This window comes from Typopeltis vanoorti, chromosome 5, assembly GCF_054136105.1.
Source record: "Typopeltis vanoorti isolate ZY-2024b chromosome 5, IOZ_Tvanoo_1.0, whole genome shotgun sequence".
NCBI classification, from domain to species: domain Eukaryota; kingdom Metazoa; phylum Arthropoda; class Arachnida; order Uropygi; family Thelyphonidae; genus Typopeltis; species Typopeltis vanoorti.
The window spans coordinates 128249639-128266707 of record NC_143553.1 but is presented as its reverse complement, the minus strand read 5'-3'; the positions used below and the strand labels follow the sequence as shown (position 1 = coordinate 128266707).

Here is a 17069-nt window from a genome sequence, read left to right as displayed (position 1 = left end):
TAAGTAAAAGAGTTTTTTAAGGGGAAGGGGCGGAAAAATATGCTACTGCACGTGGCGACAAAATTTCTAGGTTCGGCCCTAGGGCCAGTCTTGGGGAATATGGTGTTTGAGATAGATATTGAAATCCCAATTCGTATATTGTCTGTTGGATTTCATAAGCAGGTGCATTGTCCTGCAAAAGCAACGCGCCTCTGCTTAGTTTCTCGAACCGATTTTCCTTCAGTACCTCCTTCAATTCCTTCAGAGCTGCTGTAACAGTTTCACCTTTCTTGAGGTAAGGTAAGGATTACACCATCCATATCTTAAAAGACAATGGCAAGAACTTTCCCTGCTGACTGTTTGGTTCGAAACTTCTTTAGCCATGGAGAACTTTTGTGCCTCCACTCCATTGACTGTTGTTTGTTCTCTGGGTCATAGTGACGAAACCATGTTTCATCAACGGTTAGAATATGAGCTAAAAAATTTCACGAGGATGAAATCCCTTTATGAAATGTTCTTTTAACATCTCAACTATACCCGCCTCAGTGGATATCATTCACTGCAACTAATATGCCCCGCCAAAAAATCGCTTTCCGAACGAAGTAGGATAAATAGTAGTTATAAATAGTAGGATAATAAAAAGATATATATACCTCTCAAAATAATTCAAAACAAACCAAAAAAAAAAAAAATTGCACACACATCTTCGCCCCCACACGCCTTATAATTCATTTTTCGGTGAACTGTATTTTCGATGAATTGTTGTTTTTCGATCAATTGCGTTTCGATGAATTGTCTTTTCGATTAACTGCTCATCGGTGAATTGCTTTTTCGGGGAATTGTCTTTCGATGAATTGTCTTTCGATGAATTGCTTTTTCGATTAATTGTTGTTCGATAAACTGATTTTCGATGAATTGTTTATTCTGTGAATTGCTTTTTCGATGAATTGTTGTTCGATTAATTGCCTTCGATGAATTGTCTTTCGGTAAATTGTTTTTCGATGAACTCTCCGGATACCGCAGAACAATGTCATCTGCAAAACGTAAAGTGATTGAGGTTTTTTCCATTGATGCTAATTCCATAGTTTTCCCATGAGACGTTCTTAAAGACTTTAAGACTTAAAGACGTTCTTAAAGTTCCTCTAATCTGGTAGAAAACAGTTTGGGTGATAGAGGATCTACTTGCCTTACTCCTCTCCAAATATCGAATTCCTTCCTCGATATTCTAACTTTATACTGGCGGTTGAATTTTGATATATTGCATTTAATAATCGGATATACTTTGTTCGGATGGCTTGTTGTTTAAAGCTGTATTATTTGTAAGTGATATAGAGAATCAAAGGTTTTATCAAAATCTATGAACACTAAATATTCAGGAAGATTATATTCTTTTTCTATTATTTGCTTAATAGTGTTGATATGATCTATTGTAGAGAATCTGGCTCTGAATCCTGCTTGTTCATATATCTGTGCATCATCCAAAAACTTTGTGATCCTATTTAATATAATGGATATAAACATTTTGTACAATTGTGATAGCAAAGTGATTAGCCTGTAGTTATTGATATAATCTCTTCTGCCCTTTTATGTAATAAGATAATCAAGGTTTATGCCACGGCACTAGAATTTTTTCTGTAGTTAAAATATAATCGAATATTACCAATATGACTTTATGAAACTGTGAACCTCCTGATTTTATGTGTTCTGCCAGGATGCTATTTTTCTCCTCGACTTTTATTGTTCTTTGCTGACTTGAGGGCTTTCTATAATTCTTCCATCACTATGGGTGATTATATCATCCTCATCTAAATATAGTAGATGATTTACGTCTGTTTCCTTGCCTGTATATAGGTCCTTATAAAATTCGCTACATGTTTTCATTATTTCCTCTCTATCGTATTGTACTGTTCCTTGCTTATTTTGCAATTTTGGTATCCATGTTTTTCCTTCCGTATAACTCTTGTTTGATAATTTTCAAAGAATTTTTGTTTTCTATTATATTCTAAATTATTCTTAAATTATATTTTCCGATGTCAGTTTTGATTTCTTTTCTAACTTCCACATATTCTGTATTCTTTTTTTTTTTATTAGATCAAGTGTTTGTAAAGTACGTTTTTCCCTAGAGGGTCTATTTGTTGGTAATGATTTTCTTAAACTTTTAATAACTTCTATTATGGATGAAGCTATTTCCTCCATTTTATCAGATAAGCCTGGTTGATTCATGCTTTTCTCCCTTCAACTTCCATTATAAAAACCACACTAGAAGGTAAAGATATAATAAGCCATGAAGAAAAATTTGAGGAAAACATTTCCTCAAATTTGTCTTCATGGTTTATTATATCTTTACCTTCTAGTGTAGTTTTTTTTTTTCATTAAAACTTTTATTCTCTCCCTCTTGTTTATTTTTATCCTTGCTCTCACTAGCCTATGATCACTATCATAATTAATCTAGTTAATTACAGATGTATCTTAGTAATTCCATGTTGTTCACCATAATATAATCAATTTCATTAAAAACTTCTCTATTTGGTGATCTCCAGGTCCATTTCGTTTAATTCGCTTTTTAAAGAAAGTATTTCCTATATACAATTCCTCGCTTTCTGCAATTCAACAAGTCTTTGTCCTCTCTGATTTCTTTTGCCATACCTCGAACACCTAAAGCACTTTCTCCGTGTTGTTTCTTGCCTACTTTACAGTTAAAATCGTTCGTTACAATTTTCCAGCTACAGGTACTATCTGAGAGTTGAAGAGATCCTCATAGAAACTACTGATTTCTTCATCTGAATGACTGGAAGTGGGTGCATATACTGTATTTGTATTGCATTTAAATCACACTACTAATTGATTTTCAATCTAAGAGTTGCAGTTCTCTGGGTAACTGGTTTATTCAAGAATGTTATTTTTCCATCTTTCATGGACCATAATTCCAACTCCGCCTTGATCATGATATCCACCAGTACTATGTAAAATGTAATTACTTGTTTCAGTAATGTTTTCTTCTATTCTTGTTTCAGAAACTCCATAAATATCCCAATTTATTTTTGGCAGTACACGACACAGCTCTTCTTTTCTTTTTCACTTTCAAAGTTCTGACATTTTAAGTACGGATGTTCAGTTCCCTTATCAGGATATTCTTCACAGATCATCTATCCAGAAAGGACCTCCCATTTGGATCTAAGTCAACCTATGTCTATTACTGTAGTTATCACATTTGAGATAATATGTCCATTTTGGCCTTGGCTGCTACTGCCTTCACTTCTTATCTACTCCATTTGTTTAAAGGAGGGGGGGGGGATTATTTGATCAACCTTGAGATTCAACCTACTCGATAAGGCAATTACCTGGAAGAGAAGGAGACTCTCACTGCATGAGGAGTAAAAATATAGTAAAACAGAAATGATTCACCTCCCTAGTCCTCGAATACTCTAATAGCATCAGGGGGGAAGGAGCAAGAAGGGAAAAAAGTGATCACTTATTAGCCTCTAGATAGTGAAGAAGGTAATTATGGACGACCGCCATTCTCTCTCTCTCTCTCTTTTTATTTTAATGAGGGAGAATATAGGCTTCCTTCCATGCCATGGAGTATATGTGAGCGGAATATAAAAGAGTCTGCATATGATATGGGATGGATGTTAATTCCAGAGACCAAATGTTAAGTATATTTGATGAGATACTAGTAAGACCAGAAGATTTTTTTTTTTTTTTTTTTAAAGAAATCAAATGTCAGTGTTTTTACTAAACTATAGCTATGAAAAATGCGACTGGAAACAACTAACGACAATACTAAAATATTTCTAGACTGTCCTTATCGGTGTATACAGGAGCATTACTTCTGCAATAATTAATTGAAATCTTTGGTTTTAAACACGGACTAAAGTAGTTATGCGAAAATCAAACTTAATAGACGGTTTTTCTTAACACAAATGCTGCCATCTGTTGTCAAGTTAATAAGTAATTTGTGATATTTAAAAATATATTGTACTTACACAGGTTGTCCATAAAGTGCTTTCAAAATGTCAGAAGATCATTAAAGAGTAGTCGAATCTGTAACAGATATGTGTGAACAGTGGCAATGCTAATTTATTTTTTTGTTGTTGATTGTTTTTCAGTCTTAGTACCAGGTGCTGCCACCTCGAGCGCTCCGGTAGTCCAGAGCGAGATAGCTAACTGTAGCGATGCAGAGTGCATTTATCACAGTGTTACTACACAAATTCAGAGAAATTTTCGTAATCCGTTCAGTACGATTCTTTCCTTTCACAGCAGGCCTTCTACTTAATATATTTATGCAATAGGAAATTGTGTTACCAAGAAAAGCAGTAGGCTATCATAGAAGACGTGAGAAGACTGTGGATCATGTTAGGGAGTTTCGCGTGAAATACAAGTTGCGTTGTTTGATTTGCTTTGGATTATGGCCGACAAAGATAAGGTTGTGAGCTTTGTTTTGTGTTTATTAATTTGTGTTTCCCTGAGAAAAAATCTGCAACTTCCATATGAGACGCGCTAACTCACCATCAGTGGAAAAGGCCACACAAATTCTAGTTCACATTCGCACCGTCGAATATACAAATTCGCACTGGATATTCGACGGTTCGCATGTGAACTAGTAACCTGCTTGTTTACACTCGCTGGTGGGTATGGATATAACACTAAAATTCCGCTGCGGAAAGTCGGGGGGGGGGGGGGAGTCAAAAGCTTAGGAAGTCCCTCTAAATGGAACTTCTCAAGGGAGCAAGAGAGAGAGAGAGATTATTTATGGGGAATTATGAGTTTATATTCGCAAGTAATGCTTATGTTCAGACGTCTCAGTGCTTGTGTAAACACGGCGTACATTTGTTTAGTTTAGTTTACTCTATTTACTTATTATTATTATTATTAATTAAATAAGTAATTGTGAAACATGGATTTTAAAAATGCACATCTAATCCTGAAATGCACTATTTTTATTAGCTTCCTAAGGCAGTTACAATGCATGCAAAATACTCTAAATAATATGATGGAATACAAAAGTTTGGTTGATACATATAAATACAACTGGCTACAAAAGATATTTATGCTGCATGGAAAAAAATTCAGAAATAAAAAAGATTGAAATATGAAATATACAGTTTAATAATGATTTTAAACATAAACTTATTTGTATGTTAAGCTAATCACAATATTTGGATTTTCTATGCTTATAAAAATCAGGTATATAACTGAATGTTACATCCTGTCCAAATGCCACTCATTGTGCATCTATGGAAAATCGCCACATATTGGCGTTCCTTAAAAATTATTCGAGATTCTTTTACTGTGCAAGCTACTGTAAGTCTTAGCTGATAATCATTATAAACATACAGACATATGAATGTTCAGTTCAGAGTAGGAGAGGCTCACCTTTTCTTGTAGGAGGTCATTCTTACAACCGCATGACAACTGTCGTAATTTTCAGCGTGTTTTTGGTTATATGATGGTTGTCATTGAGGATGATCGTTTCTTTGACAAGGGCGACAGTCCCATAATTTATTTATTTATTTATCTAGTTTTAACAAAGAGGAGGAGGTTAAACTCGATAAAGCAATGGAGATTCGATTCGGATCGCGCAAAATGCATATTCAAGTCAAAATCGAACTATTTGTTGACTCAGCTGATGATGCTAAATATAATAAATATAATAAACAATCATACATAATGTTGTTATTATAGTATATTAGCGACATGACTCGTATATAATCGTTTTGACCATTCTGGTCACATTGGTACATTGCGATCACACACTGGTATCCAAAGTAAGTTGAGATGGTTTTCTGGGAGGGCATTTTGGAACCGCACCTAATCACAGTGACAGTTACACTAGGGTAACACACGTCGAAGACTAGCCAGTCGATTATTTTTTCAGACGTGCGTATGTTTGGGATATATCCGGTCGTGACACAGTTGCCTGTAGAAGTCTCGCTGCAAAAAAACAAAAGAAAAAAAGTTAAACGTTTCAACGATAACAGAATAAAAGGTCTCAAATCTAAAAAATTGCAAAGTAATAAATAAAGTATATTTAAATTACGTTAAATTATGTATAAAAATGACGTGGAAGAGAAAATCCTAAATTCTCTGTATTTCGGAATATTTCAAAATAGTTCAGTGTGGAATTATAATTTGGCTTGCATTTATCCATAATTGTTCTTACGTAATGTATTGAACAAGCTTGTATGTCCATCTTTTCTGTTTCTTGTATCTTGGTGTCACAGGAATATTTTAATTTAGTTTTCTTCTTAGTTGCTCCACGCATTTTTTCTCTACTGTGTTACATCTAGTAAACGTAATGTTATACTTCACGAAGAGTATAGTTTTGTATCTCAGTTACAATTAATTAAAGTTACTTTCAATTAACAGCAACTAAGACTACGCTGATCATCAGAATTGGCTGAATTATAGCAAATAAGTTACTTTTATTCTAATAGAGAGCCGGTGTAGATCAATGGAAGTGGCATATGTATTCTCAGTGTTAGACCGCCCGAAGATAGACTTAAGTACATTCTAATCGCTGACTAGAGGGACTCTTTTTCTAAGTCTTTCTTCTACCGAATTAGTCGATCTCCGGCACGAGAAAGCGGGTTTTTATCCCCCGAAATTTGGATTTTTTTGTCCCGTAAACTGAAGAAGATCGACCGTAGAACCCACACTATTTCAGACAATTAATATATTGTGTTAGGTTTAGGGTCCACGAGATGGCTCACGTGTCGGTCGCCATCTTCACCGAATGTCTTTCATAAATAGTGATAATCTTGGGCCATCTATCCCTGATTGGCTGACGATGGAAACAGAACTTCCTCCTGTCTCCAAAAATTAGATTGGGCTAATACTGCCTCGCCTACTCCCTATAAGGGAATAAAAGGCGGACCATGGATATTCCGATAGCGTGAACTGCAATACCGCTTTTTATTTTATATCTACGAAAGGTTCCCGTTATTTCCAGTTTTCTTAACATTTCCTGATTGGCAACCATTTCAATCCATTTCATCTTCTTTTTTTTATAAACAAAATTTTCCAAAAAAGGGACAAGTTTAAAACGCATATTTTCGGAAGTATTTATATTTACAATATAGCATCGCAAATACCAAAACAAACAATTTGATGGAGATTTTTTTATTCGAAAATGTTTTCAGTGTAAATAAAACTTTACACCAATTTTCTACAGTTGAATAGTTGCTTTTTTTTTTTATTATTTCTGCCCACAATTCTTGGCCTATGAAGGCTTCTTGATTAGATTCTCGAAAAATACCCACAAAGTACTCATAAGATTCGATTCGATAGTACTTAGCACGGTGTTTGTGATGTGGCTACATGCATTACTTTGTTGCAAAAATATCCTGGTATCTTGGTAACATAATTTGATCTTCCAATAAAAGCTAATGTCCTTTCGGACGCTTGTGCAGCATTGTTTCAAGCATGACACGTTTCATTTGGTCGGATACAGCTGCGTTCAAGTCCTAGAACACCGAGGAAGATGTTCGCATACAAAATTTCGGCTTTATTAAGATATTGTCAGACTTTTTTCTTGTGTTACCATCGCTGTACCCGAATAGAACTACTTTACGTAGTTTCAACAATAAGTAAGCTTTGTTCTAGACTCGATGCTTTTCTTCTTTTAAATACTTCCGCTGTTTTTAGAGATGCAGTGCTGTCAGTTTTAGCATCGTTACGGATATAGTATTTAATTTTCTTTTGAAGAATCCACTAACATCTCATCTGAAATGAGTTGAATTTTATACTACATGCATTTGTACGCCTTGACAGCTGAACATTAAAGTATTCCAAATTATGATTTCAAAAAAAAAAAAAAAAAAATAGTATTGTTGAACCGCTAATGCACTCATGAAGCTTTTCTTTAAGATGGGGAGATTCTCGTTCATGCCAAGTATAAGCAACCCGTAGTCTCCGCATAAAATTAATTACATTATATACACTGCTTCTATTCTAAGAACAGTAATTTCGTTATGAGTTCTAAATTTAAGGAACAAACAATTCTTGTTAGGATCTTCCTCAGCAAAGAACAGAAATCTTCAAAGATATCATAAGTTGACTTAAAGATTGCGTTCCACTGCTTTTCCACTAAGTAGTCGAGAAAAAATGACATAAGTTTTAAAGAAATAATGAAGTCATTGTTCTTACATGGTAATACTGTCGTGAATAGACACCAGATTTGCTTGTACTCGGATTGATTAGAGGAAATATAATTAAGTCCTTATCAATTATAGTTGCAATAAGCCAGAATAAACCAGATAACATTTTTATATGGAATTTTGGTTATATATCCTTTTTCCTCGCGTGCCTGCCTTGTTGGTTGAGCGGTTATGGTATCTGCCCTCCGATCAACAGGCTATGGATTCGAATCCCACGTTGGGCATGGATGTTTTGGGATGCCTTTAGGTGGTAAATGAATGCCCGGTGTGAGACCGCAGCTGCCACCAACTAATTGGTTTGAAGCGGCTTGTAAAAGTTGCATTTTGGGTTTCTAGAACACAATTTCTGGATTATCTGACTCTTAAGATTAGTCACGGTACTGACACTAATATACGATAGGTAAGCAGACTTCACACGGGTGGAACTCACATAGGAATGTAATCATTTCTTTAATATTATCAAAAGGCTTGTCAGAATGTTCATGGATGGAATTCTGCTATAGAAATTGGCTCTCGCTCCTGTCCGCATAGTCTGCTGCAAAATACTTTCCATCTCCACTTCCCCATTTTGTCCAAGGTAGGCAGATCTTGAAATAGTTTTGGAGGTTACCATTTGCAATCTCTCGAATGAAATCTGTCGAAACTGTCTCGATTTCCATCAAACTCTTCCATAAGACTTCCTTTTCTTGAAGAAAGTAGAAGTTTCAAGTAGATGTGGCCTTTCTTGTAATCATGCCGAAACAAGTACATACTCGCCAAATTCCGTGAGCAATTAGGTGAGCTTACTTTCTCATTTATTCCGACATCCGTCACTGAGATTTCAGGAACGGTTAATGATAGCTAATGATCGGCAAGTTTGTTTCCTACCTTTTAGCTAATTGTTCAGTTTTAACTGTAAAATAATAATAAAATATATATATTCAAACGAATATTTTGCTTAACGTTTACTGGAAGAAAAAGAGAAATTAGCCGACGAGGTTTTCGATAGACTTTAGAATCATCATACCAAATGCCTGTTATTGTGATTGAAAGTCCGAGTCACTTACCTCTCGTGTTATTTCCAAGCAGTATCTTTCATAGTTTTCGATCCTTTTCATTTGGAGCTCAATCTGCAAATGTTATGCAAAATGTGATTAAGCAGATACGATGAAAGGAATTACTGAATACTCGTATTAACAAGATTCTTTATCCAAAACATAATATCATTAATCAGTAATATAACTAACATGGAAAAGTTCGCATAGCGTTAATCGTTGCTTTAGATCTGTGCATGGTTTTAGGTTTTGTGTGAAATTAGTTAAAATGCGAATCTTTGCAGTTTCAGATATACAAGTATATACGTATAGTACTAACGATTCACAAAGTGTATGAGTATTTGACTCTTACCTGGAAAACAATAACTCTTCGAATCGGTAAGAACTTGTCAAGTGACATATACCGTTTAATTATTTTTCTTTCTTGAAACACTTGAAGTGTAATTTAAATATTACGTGTACAACTGAAAATTGTTCAAGTTCGAACCACCTCTACTGCAACTTCGCCAGCCTGATTGGCCAAGTGGATAGCGTATCCAATCTATTATACATTCAACAGGGTGTGGATTCAAATTCTATCGTGGGTATGAATGTCTGTGAATATCTTTAGATGGTAGATGATTTTCATCGCTCGGTGTGATCTCTCTTCCGGACGATGAAATAATTGAACAGAAATGTTGACACAGAATCTGTACATTGCAATGAACATCATGGAAATGTATATATACTTTTGGGCTTTGCTAAGGCATTTGGCAGGATACCGCATGCATTGAAGGCCGTTGCATAAGTTGCAGGATATGGGATTATATTCTTGGATAACAGGATAGCTGACTGACAGATATTCAAAACGTGGCTGTTAAGGTGGCTGCTGGTGCATCCAAGGTGTATCCAACAATAGAATAGTCCTTGTTCTATTATTGTTCAGTAACATTAATGACATTGGGAGGAATTTACGGGAGACATACAGCTCTTTGCTGAAGATGGGCAGGACAATCACAAATGTAACTGACATTCAGCACCTCCAAATTTATTTGAATAAGCTGGATTCAATGCTAGTAAATGTAAAATTTGTGTACTCAGATATCCAATGAAGTATTATATTGGTAGGATTATGTTAGAAGAAAACAGATCAGGCTAGGGACGTTAGCGTTTTAGTAGATAGGAAGTTGAAGTTCAGGCTCATTTAGCAAGGCTCGCAAATAAAACTCAATGGATAATTGCAATTACGAAAGGTGCATTCACATGTAAGGATAAGGAAATCACTTTTGCCTCTTTACAAGGTCTTGATTCGACTTCGCTTTGAATTCTCTTTTTCGAGGTGATGGAAATACAGTGGAGAGGGTGCAATGAAGAGGGTTAAAGATGAAATTATGAAGACAAATTGAGAATGTATGGACTTCAGACCACTAAGCAGCAGAAAGAGAAGTGATATAGAGAACCAAACTTATGTTAATACATGATATCGGTAGATCCAATTTTTCATTTCATAGAGGGCGAGAAGAGAAGGCATCCATGGAAATTTGTGAAATGAATGCAATTAAAAAAAGCGCTAAGAGCTAAATTTTTGTTCTCATAGGGCAGTGCACATGAGAACAGCTTACTTTGGAGGTGGTGGTGAATGAAAATATGTAGCCTCCTTCGCTTAGTCCCTGACTCCCTGGAGGTCTCTGGTAATGATACAATTCTTTTATTTACACCACGTCGCAAAAACATGAAAGTCATAAATCCTTTATTTTCACAAACCTAATTACACTGCTGGTCCATTTATGGCCCAATTATAGATAGTATTTCCTGGATAAGCTTTCACCTAAATCTTGATAAAGACATTTGGTCATTTCTCCACCAGATCTCTAGTCAGAAGAGACGATTGTCTCTTCCCAGAGGTGCTCTCTGTTGTGCTTCATAACGGGACTATGTTTTGACCATTTTAGTCTTTTTAACTTCCATTTCCCCAAACCATGTCGGCACACAGCAGTATGGCGTGGTTCATCATCATCTTCTTGCTCATTGATTTGTTTCCGTGCCCAACTGGATCGTTTCTTGACTGTCCATCTTGTCTCTCAAAGCACAGGCAAGAATCCATGCTTTGACGGAAAAGGAAGGACTTGCTTTAAGGAGAAAGAGACTTGTTCATATGTTTTTTGAACAGCTAGGGATTTTAGCTCTTGGAGAGAAGCAGTGGGAGGAAGACTAATCCAAAGAACATGCAGATAAAATGAAAGGAGGAAGATTAGAAGTTGGTTCCGTGGATTCGAAACTGAACTGTGTAATGTTACTGACAGCAAGTGTTGATGCTTTTATATTTTTAGAGGAAAGTAGAAGAATGATCGTGGCTAATTCGGTGGGGCAGCGAATCGGACACTGTGAAAGACAGTACTGAAATATAAAGAAATCACATCACAACGATTGTCATAATCCATTTTTCTTGTGATAAAAAGATATCTCCTCATAAAAATTAACCTAGTTTGGGCCTAACAGATTGCTCCCTTAACCAACTATGCTGTACCGTGTCAAACTAGCAATCGTATTCTGGATGCGATTCCAAATTAATTTTTCCAATTCATTCTTAACGAGCCATTAAGAATGAATTGGAAGAACCCTTAAAAACTTTGGTTCACAAGGAATTATCCTATCTCAGCGAATCGTTGAAAATGATTAAAGGTGATTTTAATATCAATAGTTTCCTCCTGTCACGTCATGAGATAAAACCTTGTTCCTTAATGCACCTACATAAACAGATTACTTCTTTCCTTTTAATCTCTTGTGTATACATGACACTCATGCGTTATAAATATGATATATAAACATAGGCTTGCAAATATTGATTAAATGTTTCTAATTCCAATTTGATTTTTCAAAATTTCACAAGGAGCTGTTATTTTTAATTAGTTTATTTAATCTTTATTCTTTTTCGTACATATATATAAAAACTTTTTGGACCAATTTTAGAGTGCATCTAGCTTTGCAGTTCAAATTTTGCACTACAATCTTAGATGAACAGACATTAGTTTTTTTTTTTTTTTTTTAATCATACTGTATTTAACTGGTTATTAGATTTATCATCAGAATGTATTTCGAGCATTGCAAACTAGTGTGTTATAATTATTAATTATAGATTTACAAATCTTAATATTCTTAATTTATTTTATTTAATTATAACTGTTTATTATTTTTTGATTAAAATGAAGTAAATAACGTTATGAAGTAAATAAAGCTAATTAAAATTAATTTAAACTTTAAACATAAATATTTAAGAATAATAATTTTCAAAATTAAAGTGAAACGAAGTCTTAAAATTCAGGTAATTTCTGCTGATGGCCACAATTAAAAATTTTTGGAACTTTCGTTAAAGTTTAATGAAAACAAATCATTAAATCTCTCCTGATTTTTTCAATCCATCGCGAGTGATGATATTTTATTTTAGTATCCCATGCTAGAGCTTTTCGAAAAACCATAACTCAGTTATCAACACCGGTTGTTCTTAAGCCAAATCAGTCTCAGTTGTTCTTAATCATCCCATATCTTGTATAACCGTAAAATTTCTTTTCTAAATGACACTATTAATTATCTTCGTATAGCAGAAATACATCCATCGTCAGATTTACGGTGCGAAACAGCTGTTAAGGCCTCATATTAGACATAAAGTTATGAAGGGAATTTGTTAGGTTGAAAAATTTTAAAGACCGGAAGAATGACTTTCACTTTCCTGACAGTGAAACTTTTTTAATTGGAAATAGTTGAGATAGTTTGAAAAGTGGAAATAATTTAATAGGGCCAGCGAACTTCTTCGGGTAGCTGTTGATAAATTCTATCATCATCGATTTGTAGTTCAATTTGTAGAGCATTCAATTCTGTTTCTTTCTTCTTAAAACAAACATTCATAGTTTCTCAAAGAGTTTAATTAAATTTGAATTTATGAGGTTTAGCAGTGTAGCATGGTTTCGCTACATGCTAGATAAATTTAGTTTAATCCTTTATCCAAGTGTGGGCAAACAAAGTTTGCGCCTGAAACTATCTTCAGGACTGGGGTAAGGTAGTACAACACCGGGAAACTCGTTGCAAAGGTGGAGCAAGCTAACATCACTGCTATCTCAGTATCTCCCATAATGCAAAACACATAATACAAAACACATCTCCTTGCGGGTATGTATAATGTTATGCATTAAGGGGAGGGCCACTACCCAGACTAGTTTCGACCTTTATTGAGGTCTCTTCAGTGGGAGCCAGGCCCAAGTAGAAATACCAGACATAAGCATTAGCAAGGTCATCTCTACCTATAGGAGTTGCCAAACGGTATGCCACCTTTTTATTGAATTACTCTGGATTTAGAGAAAGATGTTGAAAGTTTTTTACTTGGTTAGACTATAATAAATTTAGTTTAATCCTTTATCCAACTGTGAGCAAACGAAGTTTGCACCTGAAAGTATCTTCAGGACTGGGGTAAGGTAGTACAACACTGGGAAACTCGTTGCAAAGGTGGAGCAAGCTAACATCACTCCTATCTCAGTATCTCCCATAATGCAAAACACATCTCCTTGCAGGTATGTATAATGTTATGCATTAAGGGAAGGGCCACTACCCCAGACTAGTTTCGACCTTTATTGAGGTCTCTTCAGTGGGAGCCAGGCCCTGAAGTGGAGATACCTTGCTAATGCTTCTGCCTGGTATCTACTCTTGGGCCTGGCTCCCACTGAAGATACCTCAATAAAGGTCGAAACTAGTCTGGGTAGTGGCCCTATCCTTAATGCATAACATTATACATACCTGCAAGGAGATGTGTTTTGCATTATGGGAGATACTGAGATAGGAGTGTTGTGAGCTTGCTCCACCTTTGCAACGAGTTGCCCGGTGTTGTACCACCTTACCCCAGTCCTGAAGATACTTTCAGGCGCAAACTTTGTTTGCTCACACTTGGATAAAGGATTAAACTAAATTTATTATACTCTAACCAAGTGAAAAATAAACTTTCTACATGTTAGATGGTTAGGTCACAGCTTTAAAGCATAATTTAAAGAATTAAAAATAAAATGGCACAGATACATGTACTTTTTTTTTTTTTTTTTTTGAATGATCAATACGTCTACTCATACTTAGGATCCCACTTATTAGCGACGACGCTGACATATGGAAGATTTAAAATTACAAATGAAGAGAGACAGCTGCATTATAACAATGAATAAAAATAAATAAATAAAAATCATTTGCACTTACTATTATTTCCCTTTGGTTGAGATCTGCATTTTGAATTTGTATGATTTCTTCCAAAATTTTGATTGCTGTATTCCAGGGATCCTGTCGATCGATAAGAAAATTTATATTTTAAAAAAAGATCTACAGCATTAATGGTACTTATACTATTACTTTTAGTTATATTATTATATATTACTATTACTTATACTATTAGTAGATACTATTATACTAATACTTATACTAATTTGTCAGGTTAGATAAGAGAGAGAGAGAGAGAGAGAGAGAGAGAGAGAGAGAGAGAGAGAGAGAGAGAGAGAGAGAGAGAGAGAGAGAGAGAGAGAGAGAGAGAGAGAGAGTTATAACCTTAATTGTTATTCAATTTTTGCATTTTTTATTTGGCTCTCATTCACGGAAACTTGTAAATCTATAGCACGTTAGTTACCGTGGGTGGACTAAGATTATTATTTTTAATCACCATAAATCCTACTCTCTCGAGACCAAACATAGCTTATTTAAGGCATTTCAGGACGTCGATAAGCGAGGTGGTGGTCTCCCACTTCATTACATTCATAAACATCAATATCTCCATGGTATGATTCGAACCTGTTGGTTGGAGACTATTACTTGTATTATTAAACGTCCAGTATTAATATTACACTGGACGTTTTTCTTCTTAGTTAACGAACAAGAGTTCACTTCGAAGTTTCTGAAAACAAAAATACGTGAAAATGGAATGCAAATAAATAATTCAGTGACTTATATAGAGCCTCTGTATGTAGCTCAGTCAGTATAGACGAAGCCCTTTGATCGAAAAGACCTGGGTTCGATTCCCGTCCATGATGCGGAACCTTTATCTGGTCTCTTTCGACTAAAGGTGAGTTAGCCGGTCTCATACGGTGGTAGAGGATTTTTTCACCCGGAAACTCTTGTTTTCCGTCCCCCAGAACAGGCAAACCAGCCTGAACACACACGGACCTTAAATTATAAATACATACTTAATCCTTCATTAGGAGGGCTCAACCAGTGCTAAGGTACGGTGGAGGATAGGGGTGAACCACACACGAATAAATAAATAAACTGACTAATATTATTTACAAGCCAACGTTTCACCAGCTGAAACTAGCATTATCAAAGGCACTTTAACAATACTCAGTCAACGAAGACAGGAAATGAAATTATCTCGAGAACAAATGTAGTCAATGTGCATGGAGGGTGACAATGACGTTCTACATGGTAATCTTCTGTTGTTAATGCTGAAAGGAAGATGGAGCGCAAAATGAGTTCGATTGCTTAACTGGTTTTTTAGAAATTGTGTTGCTTCCTGGAACAGTTTCCGATTTCAATTGGGATTTGTGAAGTAGTCTGACTTTCTTCCATCTGATGCAATCGGTCTTCATCTAAATCAAAATACAACCTATAACCAAATTAACTGAATTTTGAAACTTGATAGAATAGAGACCCAGGAAAATTCATCTTCAGGGAAAAGAATCGACTAGGCCTTTTTATGGAAAATCATAATTCTAGCATGTCACCCATAGAAAACTATTCAACCACAGAAGTGCATATTAATAATTTTGCAGATTATTATTATTATTTTTTTTTGTCAAAACACTTTTTCGATTATTCATCTTAATAAAATTGCCTAAAAGTATTACCAAATGTTCATATCCACGGATAAGAATTGTTAAAGTTATATCGTGACCTTAAGAGTTACGTCAAATGACTGACCGACTGGGCCATTGAAAGAGTTTCTTGGGCGGGTGCTACTTTGAGACTACCTGACTTTTCTCATCAGCCGTTTTTTCTAATATTTGTCGAGATTGTCTTTAGCTCTCAGTCCACTTTTATTTCTTTAACTGGACAATCTGCTCATTCATGATTTAAAAGTTCAGATCAGTTATGAGGTTAGTAGATGATTCAGTATCAGATAGCTAAAGCGACCTTCATAATTCAATGTCGTACCCAAGATTTTTTTTCTTGTGATTAGGTAGAGAAAGAGAAGGAGGCCCTGAACGGAAACAAAAGACTTCTACATCTGCAAATTGAAAGTTATTTTGGATATTTTTCTGGGATGAGGAAAAAATGGCTCAAGCCTAGACACCCTTTCATACGTTACTGGGTGTGAGTTTAAAAAACGCATATTAGAAATTCTCTAAAATCTGTATGCATTAAGGACTTAGTAAGTCCTTCATCGAGAGGCACATTTCTTAATGAAGTCACGATAAAGACGTGTTATAATTACAGTTGATTATTAACCTAACACTCACCTTATCATCTTGTTTGCTCTTACTTTCATTTGAAATTGTTTGCACAGGGTTTGTATTCAATTCTGATCTGCCATCTGATAATGCTGAACTGGACATTGTTTCTTGTAAACAGACGTCACTTAACAAATTCAGAAGAATATCAACAGCTACTTTTAAAGGTGTGTCTTCGAAGAAGTTGAGACTGGATGATCTCTTTAGAGTGCTTTGCATTAGCTTGAGTGATAGAGCTTTCCTGAGATTTAAATATAAACATCCGATGACCTATAGTACAATTGTCATTATCCAATCAAGGAGTGGGGGAAAAGTAATCAGCACATTCTCTAAGTTACGTATTAGTTCGCAGATGGAAGATAACAGTTATATTATCAATTGTTACTGTGTGTGTGAGTGCGTGCGCTTCTTATCCGCTTGTTTTCCCTTTAGTTTTTGGCTACGCAAAT

General features: G+C 35.2%; 1 long non-coding RNA gene across 1 annotated transcript; it reads right to left on the bottom strand.

Moving 5' to 3' along the window:
* Window positions 1-5047: 5047 nt before the first annotated feature.
* Window positions 5048-16761, bottom strand: LOC150106804 (uncharacterized). The gene is made up of 4 exons (XR_016548330.1): window positions 16630-16761; window positions 14384-14464; window positions 9185-9247; window positions 5048-5913 (listed from the first exon to the last, which is right to left on the bottom strand). It is a non-coding gene; the product is annotated as an uncharacterized LOC150106804 (long non-coding RNA).
* Between the last annotated feature and the right edge of the window lie 308 nt (window positions 16762-17069).